The sequence below is a fragment of the Podarcis raffonei genome, chromosome 7 (assembly GCF_027172205.1).
Source record: "Podarcis raffonei isolate rPodRaf1 chromosome 7, rPodRaf1.pri, whole genome shotgun sequence".
Taxonomy (NCBI): domain Eukaryota; kingdom Metazoa; phylum Chordata; class Lepidosauria; order Squamata; family Lacertidae; genus Podarcis; species Podarcis raffonei.
Window position 1 is genome coordinate 41,971,794 of NC_070608.1, and position 23,385 is coordinate 41,995,178.

At 39.8% G+C, this 23,385-nt stretch overlaps 1 protein-coding gene across 8 annotated transcripts in view; it reads left to right on the forward strand.

Annotated features, from left to right (window-relative positions):
• CCDC178 (coiled-coil domain containing 178) overlaps positions 1 to 23,385 on the forward strand; it is a 127,925-nt gene that overhangs the window by 93,348 nt on the left and 11,192 nt on the right. The gene's annotated exons all lie outside the window — the stretch shown is intronic.

The following is a 23,385-nucleotide window of genomic DNA, read 5'->3' on the forward strand; positions in this document are numbered from 1 at the left end:
GAACATTTGGCTTTTGTAAAAGACACTTTCTTGTGAGCATTTCAAGGGAGAAGTATTAATATAGAGTGGTCTTTGAAGTTTTGAAAAAAGGTAGGTAACACCCTTAATTTGTTGCACATGTAGAATGCAAAGAAGGGTTGAATAAACCAAAATTCACTTTCATTCCACTTTTTATACAGAAAAGAGTTTATCTTAATACACTGACTCTTGCATGATTGCACAGATGAATCCAAACTTAATAATTGCATCCTGTGATCCTTGACTGTATTAGAAAAGAAACTCTGCTTGAGCCATCTCCCACTACTGTCACACACACACACACACACACACGTATATATACATACATACATACATACATACATACATACACATTAATCTAAAATTTATGGTCAACTACTGCTACCATTTGAGATGGGTTACAACAATTTATGCAACAGCCTACTATTTCACCATATTATAGTGTTCATTCTGTTTTCCGACAACATTTTCTTTAAAATCCTGTTCATGCCAGGTTATCACATGTGATCTTCTTTACTCTTCCCCTCAGTGAGCCTGCTGACATAAATCCAGTTATTTGCCTGTATTGCGCCAACAATATAGGCTTCTTCAAGCATTGAGAATCTGTAACTATTGAGAATGATGGCTCCCCACATTAAATGGGGGGGCGTCCTTTGCGTGGTCGCGCACAGCCCCCTGGACCCTATGCGGCACCATTAGCACAGGCTTGGCTTCGCCTTCCCCCAGTAGGATACCTGGAGGTCTCCGCCTACCTCAGCCAGTTGCCCAATCCCGTCTGGGGAGGCGTTGCCAAGGTGATCAGCCCAGGTAGGGGGAGGGATGGCCAGGATTTGGGGGACTCCACCTGTCCACGCAATACATGACACTGTGTGACCCATCTCCATCCCTGACCTTCTTGTATTGAGTGGCACAATCAGGACTCCTAATTGCAGAGCAAAGTAGAAGTTCATTCATTTGTACACTCCTGCAATCTCCTTTCAAATTTTCTTCCTCAATATGGAAAAGCTGGGGTGGATGGAGTGGCTATTACAATCCTGTGCCCTCTCTGCAATTATAGATTCTAAATGCCTGAAGAGGTCTTAAATCATATTCTTTCAATCCCAGTTTGTTTCCAGTTTGGTGTTTTCAAACATATTACCTTGGTGTTTTCAAACTTAAGTTTGAAAATGTGAGATTTTTGTCCACCATTAGGGGTATTTATCATATTTGCTGTACTTTAAAGACACTGTTTTGACCTGTCAGAAGGATATAGGTAAAGTCACGGCATCTTTTCACGAACTGTGCTTGTTAGAAATTTTGGAATGTACTTTCTGTCAGGACACATATATCTCGGGAGTGTAGAACCATATGGATAGTTCTCAGATGAGATTGAGGACTGATATTTTAAAACTGTTGGAATATATAAAAATATGCTGTTCTAGTCAGCTTCTGATTAAAATATACACTTGACTGGAGAAGTTGCTCTGAAACGGATAGTCATATGGCTCTTACAACTGTAGAAAACCTTACATACAATTCTTACTTGATTGACAGGCAGAGTTTCATAGATGATGATGGCGACATGGTCTAAAGACTACATGATGATAGTATGGTTTCCCAATGTGATTTTAGATATATTGCTTCCCAAATGATGGAGAAAGTGTGTGCTGGAGTAAATAGGTTGTGTTAAAAGCAGCTGTTAGATATTATAGGGAAGGGCCGTAGTTCAGCAGCAGAGCTCATGCTTTGTATGCAGAAGTTCCCAGGGTCAGTTTCTGGCTGCATCTTCAGGGAGGGCCTATAAAGACTCCTGTCTGTAGCCCCGGAGAACCACTGCCAGTCAGCATAGATAAATAAGTGAGCTAGATGGGCCATGGTCTGATTTGGGATGTTTCTATTAACCTGTGTTCTTAATTATAATTTATTTAATGGGGGATTATAGGATGTAGGGTTTTTATTCTTAATCCAGCCTCTTTCAGTTCAGTGAAAGTTTGGGGGAGCATATTCCCAGCATAAGAGAAGGAGGAAAGAGATGGATGGGGGAAAGAGAGTGGCAAAGTGGTCTAAAGAAAGAGAACATTAATGATTGAATAAAGAACAAATCAGAAAATTTCCAGGTATATAACTCTTAAATTGCCTCTGGGCTCATTTAGGAGAAGGGTAGGCTATAAACTGAATGAAATGATAATTTGCATCCTGATCCTAAACGTACTACAGGCATGCAATTCCCTTTGGATTCCATGGATATCATCTCTCATGTTTAGAATTAGGACATTGGAGGAATGGAAAAGGGAGGGACTTACTACTCAACTTCCCTCTCATGGTGTCACTTAGTACTACAGTAAAGTATATTTTTACTGCTGTAGGAGAAAACCTTGAGTTTATATGCAAATATATCTTATATCCTTTTCTGATGTTCTCCACATTTTTTACAAATAGATTTGTTTGTATCACTTGTCTATCTAAAAATACGTATGTGCGAGTCAAGCTGTTTGTCTTTTGATAAGCATGAAGAGATTACATCCCTTTTACACAGGCATTTGAAACTAAGCAAAATATCTAACTTTCTTCTTCTTCTTCTTCTTTGCCCTCCCTTTTCTTTCCTTTTAATAGCCTGTCTTGGTTCTCTAGTTATAGCGCAGATGCACCTAAAGTTTGCTAGAAACATTTGCCATTAGCCTCCTTTAAAAAAAATTAAATTCGAGGATAATCCTACCTCCAGAGCTTATTCTGTTCCTGGCCATTGACTGTGACAGTGAAAGGCTCATCTGAAAGCACTGGAGCGTCCCATCTAAAAGCATAAAACATATTACATTTCATGAAAAAGCTAATTCAGATTGTTTAATTCTGGTAATATTGCCTCTGTCACCTTCAAAATCAAAATGTTCTTTCCTGTTATTATAAAGAAAACAACCAAATTGCTTAAAAACCCATTTGAATACACAGCTGCCTTATGTTGCATACTAATTTGATTAAAACGTTTGTGCCTCACCAGCATTTTATATAAAATACACTGGTAAATCTAACAAAATGCATTCGGATATCCCCCCCCTCTCAATTTATCAGTGCAAAACAAAACAGAGTGGCCAAGAAATACCCTTGGACAGAGCAAAACCATGTTGCATTAATGGAAGATACTAAACTGGTTTTCTTGCTGTATTTGTTTGCTCACAGCTATGGGCATTGTGCCAACCTCATTGAAAATAACTGCATTAGTCAAGTGTATCGAAATTATTACAACACAGAGTCCATCTCAGCTATTGCTGTTGAAACATTTTGTGAGTCTTCACTAGAAGACATTTGTTTGAAGAGTAAGCTTTGCATAAATTCAAGTCTACTTTGATTTTTCCACAATTTTGAAACTATTGTCTTTCCCATTCTGCATTGCTTGCTTCAGCTTTTTCTTTTTTAAAAACATAACTATAATACCTTGGAGTAGGTTTCATAATAATTTTTTTTTTCTTTCTCTTAATATTGTGCATGGAGACATAAATAGATACTCTGTTTCAAGGCAATTTACCTGCATGATCAGAAAGCCAGTCTTAGTAACAGGAGAATACACTTAGTAACAGCAGTGTAACCTAAATTTTAGTACGTAGCATTTAGTGAAGTGTCATAAGATGCCAATAGACCTGCATTTCAAAAATATTCCATGTGATTTTGACAAAACACAGCCCTTCTCAATATACTTATTGTATGGAGAAATCACACTTGTGATTCGGGCCTATTTTGGATATAGTCCAGTCACTTATTGTTGCTTGAAGCTCTTATTTTTACAGTCCCACGGATGCCCAAATATACAAGGTTTATGAAGTCTCTGGTGTGTCCTTATACATGGCTATGTAACTTCTGTTTTTTAAAATTATGTAAACTTGGTTTAGGGGCGGTTCAGACATTACTTGGCCAGCACAATTCTACTAAAGGTGAAACCAATCAAAAGTGAGCCTTAAATTTATAAGCTCCTTTTCTGACTTGGTACTCCTTTCCTATCTCCATCCTGCAGTGACCCAAAAGCTGTCTGGCGAGACAGTCCATGGGCAGGTAGGGTCTCAGCCTGCGTACCAGATGGAGCTGGTAGACAGCTGCCCTGGACACAGAATTGATCTGCACCTCCAGGACAGCTGTGAGTCCAAAATGACTCCCAGGCTGCACACCTGCTCCTTCAGGGGCACAGTTGCCCCATTCAGGACCAGAGATTCCCCCACCCCCGCCCACCCCCTGTCCCCCCAAAACACTACTTTTGTCTTGTCAGGATTCAGCCTCAATCTGCTAACCACCATCCATCCTCCAACCGCCTCCAGGCACTCACGCAGGACCTTCACTGCCTTCACTGGTTCTGATTTAAAAGAGAGGTAGAGCTGGGTATCATCCGCATACTGATGAACACCCAGCCCAAACTCCCTGATGATCTCTCCCAGTGGCTTCATGTAGATGTAGATCTCTCAGCAGCCTTTGATACCATTGACCATAACATCTTTCTGGACACGGCCCAGGAAGGAGCGGAACCACTGTATAAGAGTGCCCCCAGCTCCTCTAGACGGTCCAGAAGGATGTTATGGTTGGTGGTATCAAAGGCCGCTGAGAGATCCAGCAGAACTAGGGCCAATCACTACAAGTGCGGAAGGATTTGTTGGTAGTGTAAATAAGCACTCTGAAAAAAACTTTGCTAAATAAATCCTGTTTCTATCAAATATTAATCATGGTAATACGGTAGTAGTTCTTCTGTTTCTATATTTTAGAACTGCTATAAAAGCCAAATATCTACACTTTAGAATAATAAATTAAAAACTGAAATACGGAGAATACTGTTTGTTGTTGTTCAGTCGTTTAGTTGTGTCCCACTCTTCGTGACCCCATAGACCAGAGCACACCAGGCACTCCTGTCTTCCACTGCCTCCCACAGTTTGGTCAAACTCATGTTAGTAGCTTCGAGAACACTGTCCAACCATCCCGTCCTCTGTCGTCCCCTTCTCCTTGTGCCCTCAATCTTTCCCAACATCAGGGTCTTTTCCAGGGAGTCTTCTCTTCTCATGAGGTGGCCAAAATATTGGAGCCTCAGCTTCAGGATCTGTCCTTCCAGTGAGCACTCAGGGCTGATTTTTTTAAGAATGGATAGGTTTGATCTTCTTGCTGTCCATGGGACTCTCAAGAGTCTCCTCCAGCACCATAATTCAAAAGCATCAATTCTTCGGCAATCAGCCTTCTTTATGGTCCAGCTCTCACTTCCATACATCACTACTGGGAAAACCATAGCTTTAACTATATGGACCTTTGTTGGCAAGGTGATGTCTCTGCTTTTTAAGATGCTGTCTAGGTTTGTCATTGCTTTTCTTCCAAGAAGCAGACGCCTTTTAATTTTGTGACTGCTGTCGCCATCTGCAGTGATCATGGATCTCTCACTGCCTCCATTTCTTCCCCTTCTATTTGCCAGGAGGCGATGATCTTAGTTTTTTTATGTTGAGCTTCAAACCATATTTTCCGCTCTCCTCTTTCACCCTCATTAAGAGGTTCTTTAATTCTTCCTCACTTTCTGCCATCAAAGTTGTGTCACCTGCATATCTGAGGTTGTTGATATTTCTTCCAGCAATCTTAATTCTGGCTTGGGATTCATCCAGTCCAGCCTTTTGCATGATGAATTCTGCATATAAGTTAAATAAGCAGGGAGGCAATGTCATAATCCTTTCCCAATTTTGAACTGATCTGTTGTTCCATATCCAGCTCTAACTGTAGCTTCTTGTCCCACATAGAGATTTCTCAGGAGACAGATGAAGTGATCAGGCACTCCCATTTCTTTAAGAACTTGCCATAGTTTGCTGTGGTCGACACAGTCAAATGCTTTTGCGTAGTCAATGAAGCAGAAGTAGATGTTTTTCTGGAACTCTCTAGCTTTCTCCATAATCCAGGGCATGTTAGCAGTTTGGTCGCTGGTTCCTCTGCCCCTTCGAAATCCAGCTTGCACTTCTGGAAGTTCTCGGTCCATATACTGCTTAAGCCTGCCTTGTAGAATTTTAAGCATAACCTTGCTTAAAATCCACCTGGAGCAGGAACCGGCAAGCTACTCCAGTATCCCTGCCAAGAAAACTCCATGGACAAAAACAACAGAGAATACTAAGAGATCATAAAATTTAACTCAATGTTATTATTTTATTTTTGTGATTATAAGTTGCTTTAAACTGTTTTAAATATTGTTTTTAATGCTGTTCAACTGCCCTGGAACCTTAAAGGTGAAGGGCAGGTAATTAATAGTAATAATAATAATAGTTTATTATTATTAGTAGAGGCATGAGGGGAAGTAAAAACAAATCACATGCATTTCTTCTTTTAATTTAATTTATTTTTGCTGAAAACACAGTATCATAACATTGACCTATTTGGTCATGCTCAAGCTAATCATGTCTAAAACTTTCCCAGTGGGGATGAGCTTGTTCACTTCCTGTCTTGCAAGATTATCAACTAAAACTCAGTCATATATGCCCATAGTCTGATCACTGCAGCCCACCATAGCCATCCTCTCCTGCAGTGAGACCCCAGCAGTCTGTGACATACCCATGAGATTCTGTGTCAGGAACCCATCACTTCTTGTGTCATCTTCCAAGACTTGTTCAATTGTTTACACATTAAATTATACCAAATGCTGTTTGCAAAAGCTCTCTTTCCTTTCCCTCCTCTCTCCTTTGTTTGCAAGGAACTGGTTTGTCATACTGAAATAGAGTTTATGTGCAGTAACAGCCTAATAACCCAGCAACTTTAGTCACTTATTAAAGTCAAGCATGTGTCTTTGTTTCATGTTGCTAATGATGTGGAACCATAGAGGCCCAAGTATATTTCGCCTGGACGGTGTAGAAGCGAATGCTGAGAGCTCATTACTTGGCTCCCCATTGGAATCCTGCAGGCTTCTGCTCATTGAGGAGACTGTGGGGGCTTTGACAGAATTATTATACTGAATATTTTTAGACTCATTAACTATATCACCAAAGCAAAACATCTCTTCCTTAGATGCAAATGGTCACAGATTCTGCAGCTTTGCTTTACTTATTGCAGGAAGAAAGGATGATGCTTGAAAACAAGTTAAGGAACGGACTTTCATGCTTGAATTTTTGAATTTGTGACATGTATTCAGCATGCCTAAGCCCCATTCAACTTATTTGAGCCACTAATATGTAACATCCTCATTAAAAGATGTCCACATTTGATTTCAGAGATATGCAACACAGTCATATGCATATCTGAGAAGTAAAGCCCATTGAGTTCAATGGGACTTACTCCCAATTAAATATAAAGGATTGCAGCTCTAAGCAAAACATGGGAGTGTATTTAATTGCCAGTGCACTGGAAGACGCAAAGATCACCAGTGTCAAAGCCTCAATTCTTCAACATCAAGTTTGTTGGATTGGTCATGCTGTTCGGATGCTTGATTATCGTCTTCCAAAGCAACTACTCTATTCTGAACTTAAAAATGGAAAGCGTAATGCTGGTGGTCAACAAATGAGGTTTAAAGACTCTCTCAAGGCAAATCTTTTAAAATGTAGTAGAAACACCAACAACTGGGAAACACTGGCCTTTGAGTGCTCCAGTCGGAGAACAGCCTTTACCAAAGGTGCCATGGACTTTGAAGACTGCTCAGACTCAGGACTAAAGTGATAAATGTGCTAAGAGGAAGGCACATTTGGCAAACCTTCACCAAGATCAACTCCTGCCCTAAAACCTATGTCCCCACTTGAAGGATGTGTGGGTCCAGAATTGGCTCCACACTCACTTATGGATTCACTGTTAAGACCGTGTTCATGAAAGACAATCTTACTCGGCTACAAGTGATCACCAAAGAAAAGGAGCGTTTAGTAAATGAGAGAGTAGGTCTTAAAATTATACCAGTATATTTCAATTCAAAATTAAGAAACAGTATTATAATCTGCTAAGACAATTAGAGATGTTTGATTTACAGGTTGATCCTCTGGTTGTCTACTCAGAAGTCAGTACCACTGAATTCAGTGAGGCTTTCTTCCAGTTCATATCCAGGATTGTCAGCACCAATCATTCAAAAAAGAAGTAATTCCAAGTCCATACATACTTTTTCTTTTTGTCTAACTATTCTAGAATAAGCATTATACAGTTTAAAACACATACTTCTCACAGCTACAAACTCTATTCCAGTAAGTGGTTAAAAGATGAGAACAGCATCAAATATTGGCCTTAATTCCTAATTGTAATTATTGATATAAATTATAGTAAACCTACTTTACTCTAGCTTTTTCTGCTTTAACATGGATTTGAAGAAACAATTATGAATACCCTAAAATTATTTCTTAAGAAGAAAAACAAGACCATACATTTATGGCTTGGTTTGTTTTACAGGTTTACTCTGAACTGTTTAGTATTGGATATTTGTATATTTTGTTGATTTGGTAGAAATATTTCTGTATGTTTTTGCAGATTGTTTTTATATACGGTGCTATGCAGGCTTTTTATATATGTCCTGAATAAGTGTAGGAATTCATTTCAAATGCAGAGAGAGTGAGGGAGAGAGAAATAAATATTGTATCTTTTAGCCATCCTATCATGAATGATTGTACCAGATTTCCGTTGCTCAGATGAAACTGCAGCTGTTTTGATAAGGAGGAAGCACATTGCTATATTTGTGGTTCACTTGTTGCGCTAGCTTTCTTTGACAATGGTGACAGTGCCTCTATACATCAAGAAATTATTCTCCCTTTTGCGTCTGCCAGGGGTCCTAGAGGGAATACTTTATATTGGAATCATGTTTCCCTTTGAGATTTTGGCATTTATACAGCAGTTCTGATCAGGAGCCCATTGTCAAACAGCTCTTGTAAAATATTAAAACAAAGAGTTGAAAACCTGTCAGATAAAAAAAATATTGAATTGAACTATGTGCTTTCCTCAGATGAGGGCCACGTCTGTGTTTTCCCAATGAGCCAGCAATTTAATCCATAATGGATGCAAAAACATATTTTTAGTTTACTAAACATATTTTTCCATATTAGGGGCATTGGGATGGGGATAGCATGCACAACAATATCAACACATATTATATCAGTGATGTTTTCTGTCAAAATGCTGAATGCCTGTTAAAGGAGCCTGAATGGAGCCTCTGCTTGAGTGCAAACGTGTCATCAGGGAAGGATCTGCAGTCTTAGCTGGGGTTGGACTTAAGGGCTCATCCAACAAGTAGTAGAGGGGAAGTAGACATAGACAAGACTAATCTGATATTTCAGATTAGGGGATCAATAACCTGGAGGTTTGTTCCTTGCCAGGTCTGGAGTCTGCTTGGGCTGAATTCTGTTTCCACCTAAGATACTGTATTTTTTTCCTGAGGCATAAGCTGCAGAAGAGCTGTGATGCCGCTTGTGGCCTCTGAGGCTAACATAGTGACCCAGGAAAGTAAAATAGGAACCTATGTTGTCTTCCTACATCACTATGCTATCCTTAAACTGAACCAGATTATTTGTCCACCTTAAGTATCACCTACGCTAACTTGCAGCATCTCTCCAAGGTGTTAAACAGTGGTATTTCCCAGCTCCAGCTGAAGATGCTGGGTATTGAACCTGGAATCTCTTGCATGCAAAGCATGGGCACCACTACTAAGTGTGGGCTATCCTACCCCTAAGAGCAGTGAAAATAGGAAAGGACTTTTGGAAACAATGCAAATTGTGATCCTTTCATGTTCTTCTTCCTCCTCACCTGCAGAAAACTCCTGTGCCCCAGCTCCTTCTGTTACCACCTGTGCATTAGGATGTTAGGTAGCTAGTATGCAACTTAACGCTTTAGTTTGATATGACTGAAATTATTTCGTTTCATCAATAAATCTCCTGGTTTAACTGATACCCATTTTGCCTTGCATACAACAGTTGCCAACCACTACTGTTGCCAAGTTGCAAACCAGGGGAGGAGGTTGTATCTTTAAAAGCATGCTGCTGTCGCTTCAGAAGTGCACACTACACCTTCACTGTGGTTGAAGGACAGAGAGATTAGTCAGGAAGGTCAGTTAAGGAAACAGCAGCGTCTGGCTTGCCTGATTTATACCCATTGCTTGTAGAGAGACATCTAGAGGCCTTCACAGGGCAATTGTCATCTGCTTGTGACTTCACAAGCCACTAGATGTCTCTGCACAACAGAGGGCGCCAAATGGGAAAAAACATGTCTCCACTGTTTCATTGATTGACCTTTCTCCCTTTATGGACAAAGACAGGAGAAGGTGCAGCACATGTGTCTGCAGTGACCAAGGAGTCACAATCCTCCTTCCAGATGCAGTTTAGCAATCCCAACAAGTCTTTAAAAACTCACTTGAATGTGATTAAGCTTCCTGCATAGATGAAGAGGGGAAGAGAAGAGCAATAAATTGGAAACCACAAATGCCAACTGAAAAGACTGAATAGACATACACCAGTCACCCCCAGAATGTTTGCGGACATAGAAGTACCTCCAGCCCCCTAGGTTTTAAAGACAGGTTGGGGTAGTGAAAGCCAAACCAAAGAGGACAGCATAAAATATTGGCTGGCATAGTCACTGTCATAAAAGTTTCGAGTCACACCAGAACAGTTATGAGAGTGACAAGCATATGAAGTCATCCAGAGCAGTTTTTGAACCATGACACAATCTACCAATCCAGCTGCATAGGCAATCCACGAAAATAAAACCAAGCTTTAACCATCTACAGTTCTGTGGCAGTGCTGCTCCCCACACCCTCAATGTTATTAATTTTATGCAATCACATATAAGCATTCTCAAAACATTTGTTCTTATTCCTGACCACTTTAAAGCTCTTTCGTTTTGTCACCATCTTTTCTCTGAAAATGTATCTACAATAATGAAGATAGGTATAAAAAGGAAGAAGAAGTAAGATTAAAATTGTGATAAAAAACCCAAAACTTTAGACTGACTGACTGACTTTTCAGAGTTGTGTTGTGTTGTTAAATGGAACTTGCCAGAAGGAAAATAAATGGGGAACATACGGTAATTCCACAATAGGCAACTGTTTAGCTAGTGTGGTGTAGTGATAAGTGTGTTGGACTTGGACGTGTGAAGCCCCACTTGGCCATGAAACTCACTGGGTGACCTTGGGCCAGTCACAGCCTCTCAGCCAAAGCTACCTATAACCGCCCTGACGTCGGGGGGGGGGGCGTTTTAGGGCAGTATAATAAATATATTATATTATATTATATTATATTATATTATATTGTATTATATTATATTATATTATTAATTATATTATATATTATTATACCTCACAGGGCCCTTGTGACAATAAAATGGGGAGAAAGAGAACCGTGTATGCCACCTTAAGCTCCTTGGAGGAAAAGGGGGGTATACCGGTAAATATAATAAATAAACGGTTTGGTTATATTCAGCCAATGAACAGAACTAGCTCCTGCTCATTTTTCAGATTTAGCTATAGGTTTTGGAACCAAAATGCCAGGAAACAATGCTCTTACAGGGCTATCTGAGGAAAACGTTTGGAACATCTCATGAGGAAATGCTTTGTGTTTTTTTAATTCAAGGAACTGTGGCCCTCTAGAGGATCCAACAGGTTTTTCTGCTGTTGCCCTTAGAAACACTCCCAAAGGTTTTGGAAATCAAGAGGCAGCTCCCTAAACAGAAACATTCTCCTCAGATTTTTGTGAGTTCAGAGAAGGGAGCTGGGAAATCCTCAGCTGAAAGACAGCTCCTTTGTTTCTGCCCACACATACCTCTCATGCCCCTTGAATTTCCGGGGTGAAGTGGGTCTAACTTCTTCACAGAAGAAAATTCTGGACCTCTGTTTCCTCCTCAGACGGCGCAGCTCACCCTTCAGTTGGGTGGGGGGAGGGGGAGCCTGACCACATTAAGCTCTTGATGTTACAAAGCACAACAGCTAAAATGCCAAGGTTGCAGGTTCGATCCCTGTGTGGGACAGCTTCATATTCCTGCACGGCAGGGGGTTGGACTAGAAGATTATCAGGGTCCCTTCCAACTCTATGATTCTGTTATTCGTATTGTACCAACACAGGTTGTCTTGGATTTGTCTCACAATTTGTAAACACACACACACACCAACGTTTCTTGTCTGCAAGAGGGTGAGGAGGCCCTTGCTCGCCTCAGAAAATTGAATTCTGATGGTCGGAGGGTGGGCTGTCTGAAGTACCTTGTTGTCATGCCTTGTGGGGGGTGTCCAGAGGTTGGGATTTCAAGGGGGGGCAAGTCTTATCCGGGCAAAAATGAAGCCTTTAATTGTGCATAGTGATATAATATGCTTGGCTAGAGGCTGCTGCTAAGGATAGTCTAGATTTGTTAGTTTTCCTCTTGCTAGCTTGGTGTGAGCAGTAGTTCAGCTAGGTAATTTTAGGTCCTGTGTTGGGTAGTTTCATGAGAGGGGCCCCGTTAGACAGCCATGTGTATTTCAGTTGTGAAGCATACAACTAAAATTTCTCTCCTCCTGCTGCTCCACTACCACCCATTGCTTTACAGTAGCTTCTACAACCCTGATTATGTTAAAACAAAAACAAAAGGTATTTATCAGCTCTGATTAAAAATAAAAATATTCTGAGTATGCTTTGTTTTCACATTTTGAACTCAATTAAATCATAGCTCCACTATGCTTACAAGAATAAAATGGGGCTTGCTTCTGCTGCGCTGATACTAAACACATTTACTTGAAAATAAACACCATTTATTGTGCGGGGGGGGGGATATATTCCTCAAGTAAAATGAATAATAAAATGAACATATGTAATCATATAAAATTCTGGCCAGCTGTCCCCTGATTAATAAGAAAGAAAGGATTCTGCAGCAGCCAGAGTTGGCCCCAGAGGACACCAGTATCCTCATGCCAACCTAGGAGCTGATGCCAGACCTGTTGCCACTGCCCCCATCATCTGTTGCTCTCTGGAAGTAATTTGAGAAGCCCTTAAATCCTAGCTGCCCGCTGGACATGAGCAAACTCTCTTATTGTTAGGCCTCTTAATGTGAACTGCTAAATGAATTGCTTAATAGGAGTATAGTGCTACTGGATATTATTAACAGATCTGTTGGTATGTTTCATGCTCATTTAAACCTTTTATATGTTGAAATGTCTGTGGTATATTGCTTTCATTTGGCATGGCTATGGTGTTTGTTGTACTCAAGTTATCATCTGTGAACTGCTTTGCACACAATGTATTTGTAGAAAACGTGGTAGATAAATTTGACTGTAATCAAATAATTCAATTTTATACTTCGTAATACATTTTGTAAAGTGTACCTTAGATTCAGCTACACCTATTTGTGAAATTCATTTTAGCTACATGATGGACAAGGAACAGAACAACAGGGAAAAAGAAAATAGATAAGTATGTGGCAGAGGATTGCCAATATACTTCAGTGTGAAGTGCCAGGTACTTAGAAATATTGTAGGAAAGCTTCTTGGTTGATATCTGTGCATGTGTGAGTAGTGAAGGAAATTGTTGGACTGTGGATTTTCAGCAACAATTAACCATGTAATAATATATATAATTGTTTAAATCTATGCTTTCTGTCTTGAACCCTTTTCAGCTGAAGTCTTATCAACTGAAATAAATAGTTGCTATGGTCTGCATGTTTTAACTGAATGCTATAAATTCGCTGACTAACAGTGCAACCCAAAGCATGATTCACTGGGGTTACTCGCAAGAAACAGAGGAATCGGGGATGCGGGTGGCGCTGTGGTCTACACAGAGTCTAGGGCTTGCCGATCAGAAGGTCGGCAGTTCAAATCCCTGCGACGGGGTGAGCTCCTGTTCAGTTCCAGCTCCTGCCCACCTAGCAGTTCAAAAGCACGTCAAAGTGCAAGTAGATAAATAGGTACCGCACCAGCGGGAAGGTAAACAGTGTTTCCATGCGCTGCTGTGGTTTGCCAGAAGTGGCTTAGTCATGCTGGCCACATGACCCAGAAGCTGTCTGCGGACAAACGCCGGCTCCCTCAGCCTATAGAGCAAGATGACTACGCAACCTCAGAGTCATCCGTGACTGGACCTAATGGTCAGGGGTATCTTTACCTTTAACAGAGCAATCAACCCCCAAGTGGTGGTGTCCCTCTGTCCAGTTCCATTGAGCTACACCAGACTTTGCCTGCAGGAGGCTTCAACTGCCACAGAGGTCCCTGCAGAGCCTGCTGAAAGTGTGGGAAGGTGGAAACTAATGCTGATGGCATCCCCATCAGTGGCTACCAGCAGAACACCCCATGTGGTATTTTGTTGCAAGGAGTGCAACTGCGCTGGATGATCGTAAAGCATTCCAGCCACTGCTGATGTGCCCAATCCAAGTTTCTCAGTTGCACCAGCCTGGAGCTCATGCACAAAATATGGGTCACGGACACACACACACACACACACACCCCTTCCTTGCACCATGTCCAGTGTAAGTAGTGATGGTTCAGATGTGGCCATGACTCTGCCATTCCACCCTGCTGCTCCCAGCCAAAATTAAGATTACTTCCTAATATGGTATAGGGATGCATCCTAAGGCTTTGTTGGCATGTATAAGATTGATAACTTCTTAAAATACAACCCTAGTCAACAACTGGTTATGGTAGAAGGCCACACTGTGAAAGGATAGAAAGGATGTTGGGCCAAATCTCCAAATTCCATTCCCTCAGATACTGCCAAACCCTATTGCTACGTTCCTCCACACCCATTTTTTCCTCTTGTTTCAATGTGAGGGCAAAACTGTTCCCTTTAGAACACAGACTTGGCCCAAGGGCCTCATTGGTAATTACGGTACTCGTCGGTAATCCTCAAGGATTACTAGTTGGTAATCCTTGAAATGCAGTATTGCAATAAAAAGTACAACATGACTTCCTATCATATCATTTTATTTTATTCCTCTAACTAAAAAAAATAAATACGCTTGTTGTTTGTTTGTTCTTTATTGTTTTATTTGTCCCCAGATTATGACTATACAGTGGTACCTCAGGTTAAGTACCTCAGGTTATTTGTCCCCAGATTCTGACTATACAGTGGTACCTCAGGTTAAGTACTTAATTCGTTCCAGAGGTCCGTACTTAACCTGAAACTGTTCTTAACCTGAAGCACCACTTTAGCTAATGGGGCCTCCTGTTGCTGCCACGCCGCCGGAGCACGATTTCTGTTCTCATCCTGAAGCAAAGTTCTTAACCTGAAGCACTATTTCTGGGTTAGCGGAGTCTGTAACCTGAAGCGTATGTAACCCGAGGTACCACTGTACTGTATTAGGCAGGATTTACCTAACCAGCCCTGTCAATGGAAGCCTTGCCCAAGGACGACTTCTTGCGCAATGGGGCTTCCCCTCTTCTATTTCTCTGTGCACCTCTACTCTGATATTGTCTCTGGGAGGTCAGGAGAACTCCCTGAACAGCATGAGTGAAGGGGAGAGGCAGTATTTTTCCACCTGGGAAGCTGAAATGCTTGTGCAGATGGAATAGTTGTAAGACCACAGCATTGAATTCAACCCAATATGTTTTTAGAAATTTACATTAGGAATTGCATTCACCTAGAAACCAAAATATGACTGGTTACGATTCCAGCAAGCGTATATTATATATAACCGGAAACTTTATCACTATGGATTTATTTAGCTTTAAAATAAGAGTTTTCGGTTTGGAAAAGAATGTAATCTATTAGAAGGGAACATTTATAAAATGAGATTAATCCATGATTTTCTGTCAGTGCTATACAACCTACAGATTAGCATGAAAATAGAATTGTGATCTACTATACGAGCTTGTCAGAAGGATGGAAGCACTAGTGTCAGGGGGAAATTGTGTTTTAGAAAAATGCAAAATGAGGATATATTAAGGGAAGATTGGAAGCAATCACAAAAAACCATCAGAGTTTTAAGAATATTCAGAAAACCATATGAAAAGACGGAGGATATGAGTGTGTAGAGTAATGAACTATCTAAATGTTGAGAATCATAAAAGCTAAGAGTGACCAAACAATGTATTTCTGTAGCATATGGGGAATCTTTTTCCAACCAAAAACTGCATTACCAGTGGTGGCTGGTGCCCATTGAGACCTGTAGGGCAGAAGACAGGGATATCAACTGTTGGTGGACCAGAGCCAATGACAGGCAAAGATAACCAATTCCCATTCTCCTCTCGGATAAGTTCTGTAAGGGTATCACTGTGACGGAGGACATGAGTAATGTGCTGTTTCCTCCTCCTTCCACAGCCTACCTGAATTCTAAGTTTGAAGGAAGAACCCTTTTGACATAGGAGTTCCATTAAGACAGTCCACCTGCTGCCAGGTTTATACACCTATGTTGAGTGGTGGAGGAAGTAGGTGAAACTGCTTAATTGACTCAATCAACTGATGATGACAACCCTTCAGTGCCATTATCCTCATCTACTTCCTAAACCTCCAGCCTTCCTAAATATTTCTAAACCCAGAGACGTCAATAATATCTGGGCTACACTCTGAGTAAACACCAGACTGAAGGAACTAGGTTTGAATTAAAAGGGGTGAAATAGCACTATTAGCTATTATTAATGCAATATCTCTGCATAAGCCTACCCAGCAGCTCAGTATGTGTTGAACAGAAGAGGTATGGATAGGACGCTCACAGGAAAGTTCCCAGAAAGGCCATAGATACCCACCCATAAATACAGTATCTTCTCAGTTGAGTCTGACAAGAACATGTGAGGCAATTCAAGAACAGTCTTATGAATGCCTGCCAGATCCCACAGATATTGTACCAAAACCTCATGATCAGCTACACTGAAGCCTGTAGAAAGGTTTAACCGGGCTTATTCTTGTTGATCTTCATTTACACACTAAGTCGTTTATTATTATTATTATTATTATTATTATTATTATTATTATTATTATTAAATTTATACCCTGCCCATCTGGCTGGGTTTCCCCAGCCACTCTGGGCAGCTCCCAACCCAATATTAAAAACACAATACAGCATTAAACATTAAAAACTTCCCTAAACAGGGCTGCCTTCAGATGTCTTTTAAAAGTAAGATGGTTGCTTTTGCCTTGACATCTGATGGGAGGTCGTTCCACAGGGCAGGCCCCACTAATGAGAAGGCCCTCTGTCTGGTTCTCTGTAACCTCACTTTTCGCAATGAGGGAACTGCCAGAAGGCCCTCAGCATTGGATCTCAGTGTCCGGGCAGAATGATGGGGGTGGAGACGCTCCTTCAGGTATACTGGACCGAGGCCGCTTAGGGCTTTAAAGGTCAGCACCAACACTTTGAATTGTGCTCAAAAACATACTGGGAGCCAATGCAGATCTCTCAGAACCGGTGTTATATGGTCTCGGCGGCCACTCCCAGTCACCAGTCTAGCTGCCGCATTCTGGATTAATTGCAGTTTCCGAGTCACCTTCAAAGGTAGCCCCATGTAGAGCGCATTGCAGTAGTCCAAGCGGGAGATAACTAGAGCATGCACCACTCTGACGAGACAGTCTGCGGGCAGGTAGGGTCTCAGCCTGCGTACCAGATGGAGTTGGTAGACAGTGGTGAAGCTGCTTGCTCTGCTATCGGGGGCAGAGAGCAGGCGGGGTGGGGCTGGCGCCCCCGGCGCGTGACATGCACCCGGGGGGCATGATGCGCATCCTGGGGGCGTGGTACGCACACATTCTGGGGGCTGTGGAATCCTAGTGCCATGCCTGGTTGAAAAGTAGAACTGCAAGAGTCTCATTGTGGAAAGGAGGGCCGAGTAAATGTCTCTATGTAAGGAAACATTATTACGGTTTTCTTGACCTCTTTCTTTCTGTCATAATACCAAGGCTGGGATCCCTACAGCTGGAACAAATCAGTGGTGGACCTTGCGGTCTCAAATTTCAGTGGCAGCCTGCACAACACCAAAATTCAGTGCCCCCTCCTCTTGCCTTCCATTTTACATCATAGTTGCAACACCCCCAAGGCTCCGCACCCAGTGCAACCAAACTGGTTGCAATCCCCTAAATCCGTCCCAGAACAGATGTTAGAGTGAGCATCAAATAAGTTTGGGAATGCACAAAACTGAGAATTCTTGGGAACTGGATATCAATATTAAAGGCTTCTTAGTCATTGTGCCTTTTTGTCAGATTTGGAGTTTGGACAGATATAATAATGAACCAGATTAACTCCACAAGAAATCATTCAAGGGAGGATGTGCATTTGTATACATGTAGGATGTACACATGTGGCTTTTTGTGTATGTGGTTACGTATCTCTGTCCGGTTTGTCTATAAAATAGAAGTAAATTATTGTTGTTTAGCTGTCAATTTAATATCTGTGAATATATACATCATTGTTTTTAAGACATAATTTTGCTAAATTTAGCCTCCCTTGTTAATATAATTGTAATACCTGAGTAGACGGTGTCTTGCGTGCTTCGGTGTGATTTTGATAATATTGAATACCATATTTGTTCAACTAATTACTACAATATCTTATTGATTTTCAACATCCTGCTTTATTTCTAACACATTTTGATTTTGTAAATGGTACACATCCCTAAAATTAGATACCACAGTGCATTAAATTATAATTTCTTTTCTACTGTGAGATGTTTATCATTTTGATTTTGGAAGTACTTGTACCTCACAATAAGAATAGATTAAATAGATGATTGCTCTCCATTGCAGACTAATTAGCTGACCGTGACAAAGAAATCTGCTGAATTTTCTTTGGAGGAATGAATATAAATGAAATTAAATTTGTCACTGGTTTAAATTGTATTATTCATCTGTGTTCTATTTTCATTCTGTCCTAATCCAGGGATAAGAGATAGAATCCAGATTTTTCTCTGATATTTCATTATTGTAAAATTGAGATGTGAGGCACACTTACTTTCTGACCCACTTAACATTTCAGCGAGTAAAAAAAAAGGAGTGTATTATCATCACTTCACATATTGGGATTCTTAACTCTACCCCCAGTATTCAGCACCTAGGCTGCAGGACTGATAAACAACTATTCATTGGCTACACTTGGTCCCCACTGTTACTTATCGTTTTATTCCTTCTTGTTTTCAGGTTCCCAAAGATCTGGGGCTGAATGGAAGTTTCAATGTCATTACATTACTCATTCATTACATACTAAAAGACTACACTTCACACATGAAGCATCTCAGTGGATGTTTTATGCCAGTACTAGAGCACTTGCTTGGTTCCTGGCCTATCTTGTTTGGACTAGAAAAAGTTCCAGTCCAAAATTGTGAGGAGGCACAACCAGTTAATGTAGTCAATACTGAGCTAGATTGGCCAACTAACATAAAATATATTCCTTATCTGTTGCTGAGCGCACTAGTTGTTTTTGCAGAGCCATGTATATTTCAGTGCCTACAGCTATAGGATAAGTCTTTATAAGAGATACATTTTTAATAATAGTAGCTGGATTTGACAACAAACTATATTCAAGCAAATTTTGTGTACCAACTCTCTTAATCTTTACAAAATTGTATCGGAGATAGAACCTGATAATAATGATAAACAAGAAGGAGACTTGAATAGGACATTTACTAGCAAATATATATCTGCAAGACAGAACAAGGCTCTTCTGCTTATGTTAATTTTAGAGCACATTCCAACTCAGGTTTCTTTAAAGTCTTAGAAAATAGATGTATCATGGTCCAAACTATTGCTGGCAAAGAGCTGGGGGGAAATAAGCAGATTCCAGGTAACACAGGGACATTAATTAATTAACCAGTCTAATATTTGCAACCATCATCTCACTTGCTTATTATTCACAATATTTAATTATTTCAGATATTCCATGAAAATAATAATGCCCTTATGTAAGTGACCTGCCTTTTACAAGTGGTATGAGCCCCATAGGACACCCAGTGCCTGAGTGTAGGTAGGAATGAACACATGGAGGAGAGAACTTTGGGAGAAAATACCTTTGGCTTTGCCCCCTTGGTCGCCTTTTTCTTGCATGTAACCACATTCCTTATGATGTTACAAATGAAATTTCTGAATCCACCAAAGGGGGCGGAAAGCTCTTAGAACTGTATTTGGTTTTTATATAAATGCCAGTGAACTAAACATGGGATTTTCAACAAGGAAGTGTAGCTGGTCATGGGGCAAGTCAAAACTGGCCACCTTACTTTCTAGGAGTACCTTCAGTCACTTTCTTACTGTGCTCTTAACAATTTAGACATTTCTGATTGAAGTAAACCCTAATCAGCAGTACTATCAACCCACATGGTGTGGGTAGTGTGAGGAACAGTACCACATTTAGGATGGTGTGAGCAGTTCCCTCACACAGTGCGCCAAGCCAAAGGGGCACAAAGTAGTAGTAGTAGTGGTAGTAGTAGTAGTAGTAGTAATACCTTTCTTTATAAAGGTACCTACTGAGAAGATCCATAAAAAAGCAATTGTACCAAAATGAATTTTTGTGAAAATAAGAAATGGGGGGGGGGCACCAAATGTCCTTGCTCGGGGTGCAATATTACCAAAGTCCACCCCGGTGAGGAATTATTCTTCTTATCAAGTCAGCAGTCGCCTTTTCATTTAAAGTTTCATATATGATTTTAAGAGCATTAAATCATATACTAAGAAACCGAATTTCTAGATTTTAAAGTATTTCATCATGTGTTATAATTATTTTATATTACTACACTTCTCAAAGCATTCTAAGTTCAACCACAGTTATAGGGACTAAAATGCTGTTTTCCCTCACTACTGCCATTGGCTTTTCATCATTACAAAAGTACGTACAGGTTGCTGACAAAAGAGCTTTATTTAAATGAGCTGTAAAATCTTTAACAACAATTCTAAATGGAACAGGTTTAATAATAAAGAGATATCTTTTTACCTATGCACTTGGAGTATTAGAAGATAAATATTAGCTACATTTGCTCATTATTCTGCCATTCTTGCTTGCCTTGCCAAAACCTGTAGAGTTGTTTTGTCAGTGTTTGAGTTATAACAATGAATTGTACTGACACGGCTTATATCATTTACTTAGTATGCAACATCTCATTGCATTATTAAATTAATATGGCACATGTAGGATTATCTAATATGTTTAATTATTATTTTGGAGAGAAAAGGGCAGATTTAGAAAGATCAACATTTTCTGCATGGTTTTTTAACCCCTAATTCTTCAACAATCCTCAACGGATTTGGTTTCAATGGAAACCAACATTAAAAATCTAACTCGATGGGCACACCTAAAAAGGCTCTTTGGGCCTAATCAATGAAAGCAAATGGTGCCAATTAGCTAAATGTTCTGTTGTGGAAAACGCCAACTTCCAATGTGGTAATTTCATAAAACTTGGCTAGAACAAGTAAAGGATATATGATGGACCCAAGACCCAGGAAATAACATAAACATGGAGAGAAGGAAGAAATTATAAAGAAAAGATCATAAACTTTCTCTGAATACAGATATAAGACAGAATTGTTTCAAAGATATGACATGATGGCATCAAACTTCTGTAATTATCAGAGCTAGTATGTTATTGGCTCAAAACTGGAAAGTTACATTACTCCCTCCCTGGGAATAATGGCTTAACAAATTTTGGGATTTAACTATAACAGCAAAAATAATGACTTATCTTAGAGCAAGAATTGTTAATAAATATAGAAATAATTTCTGGTAAAACTGATTGCCCATTATACAATATTATCAAGAAAATACAAAATACAAGTAGGTTTTGAATTTTTTTAGAAAAAATGTATTTTTGTCTTGATTCTTATTTATTTATTCTTATTTGTATTATAACATTATGATTTGAAGTAATATTTTTTTATCAGAGTTTTTATTATTGGTAATAATTGTCAAATAATTCAATAAATAAACACAACAACTGGAAAAACCTAGAAGTAAGACATGGGTTGGCTTAGTGTTAAGTTTAAACTCTGTCTTGTGGTTTGTCTTGCCCCAAACAAACACAAGATGCAACCATGGTTTGTTTGTTTTTTTTATTTATTCTGATTTGTTTGTAGGTAACAAACCATGAGCCCAGGTTTGCATGTAATGCAAAGCCAAACTATAGCTTAGCTCTGGGTAGCATTGCAGCAGCAGGGCCAGGAGACAAGCAAAAAACCACACTTTTCTCTCTAGGCACTAGCACACTTGCCTGTTCGCAGTAAAACCATGGTTTAGCTTACCATTGCATGTGAATGAGGCCCATGTGAAATATTGAAATATTAATTTTCAGCATTATAGCTGGTATTTTGTATAGATTTTCAAAGATGGTATTGAAGACAGGGGAAATTATGTGTTTCTCAACTCCCTTGAGAAACAAAATGAAAATGAGATTTGGACACAGTACAATGTATTGGTCGCCAAAGAACGCTTCCCTTCTCTGATATAAAGACATTTTTATTCATGCATTCATTGTGGTATTGATCTCAATAGGTTTGAAAACTTCCATAGATACATTATACCATTGTTTTAATGTGGTTGACAACCATGCTCAGAAAGGTTGTGTACTGACAATAGTGATTGACATTTTACTGAGAGTACTGTAGCATGACTAAATAAAAATGCAGGTTTAAAATCTCTTTGATATAATTGGTTCCCATTAGCCATTTTCTACATTAGCAGTGTTTTCCTCTCCTGCAACAAACAAATGTGGCCAGGATCCAACCAGTATCTCCTGTGGATTTGGGCATACCCAGTGATACTTTTTACTTCTTACTTTTCTTTGAACTGATAGATCCTTATACCATATTGCAAAATGCTCTTGAAAGTTTTCCTGTGTTTCAAATGTGACTCAGAAGTGTGGAAGCTGTTGTCTGAGCCCCTTTGGGCACATGGACTTAATTACTATCCTGGATATAGAGACGGAGGGGGTTTAAAAGTTAGCTATTAAGGTAATACGTTTGCATCCATTCATTTGAGCTGCATGTAAAACTACTGTGCCAGATTTTTTATTTATTTCTTATTTATTCCCAAATTTAGAAGAACTGTAATATAAACAGAAATTGGTTAATAATGTGTCTGCAACTCATTTAAAACTCATTTAATATTCTTTGTCAAAGTGATTTTTGCAGTTAGAAAGCTATGTAAGAATACCAGGGTAAGCCCACACTTGTGATTCTCTTTATACAGTATATTGTAACATCTGTGTAAATGTGCATGTGCAGATATAGATATATAGATATGGTAGTGTCACATTCAGCTGCTGCCTTAACTGCAATTTAGTGCAGTTAGATGCTTTCATGTCACATGGTTATAGCTAGGTAGATTAATAGGGAGTTCTATCTGGAAATTTCTTTCCTGTTATTGTTCTCCCTCAGCTGCTGATGGTGAAGTTAATTCTCTTTAGTTTTGTCATGCTCTGGAGCACACATTGCCAAGCTATGATAAGCTTTACAAGGAAAAATGAGCCACAGTGTCCATCAAAGTCTTAAACTTGCATTTTAAACTTTGGCCTGACCTGATGTGCCATTCAAAATGCTTCAAAAGATTATTTTTTTAAGAAAGGTTCAATATGTCCCGAGGCTATCGGTTTTG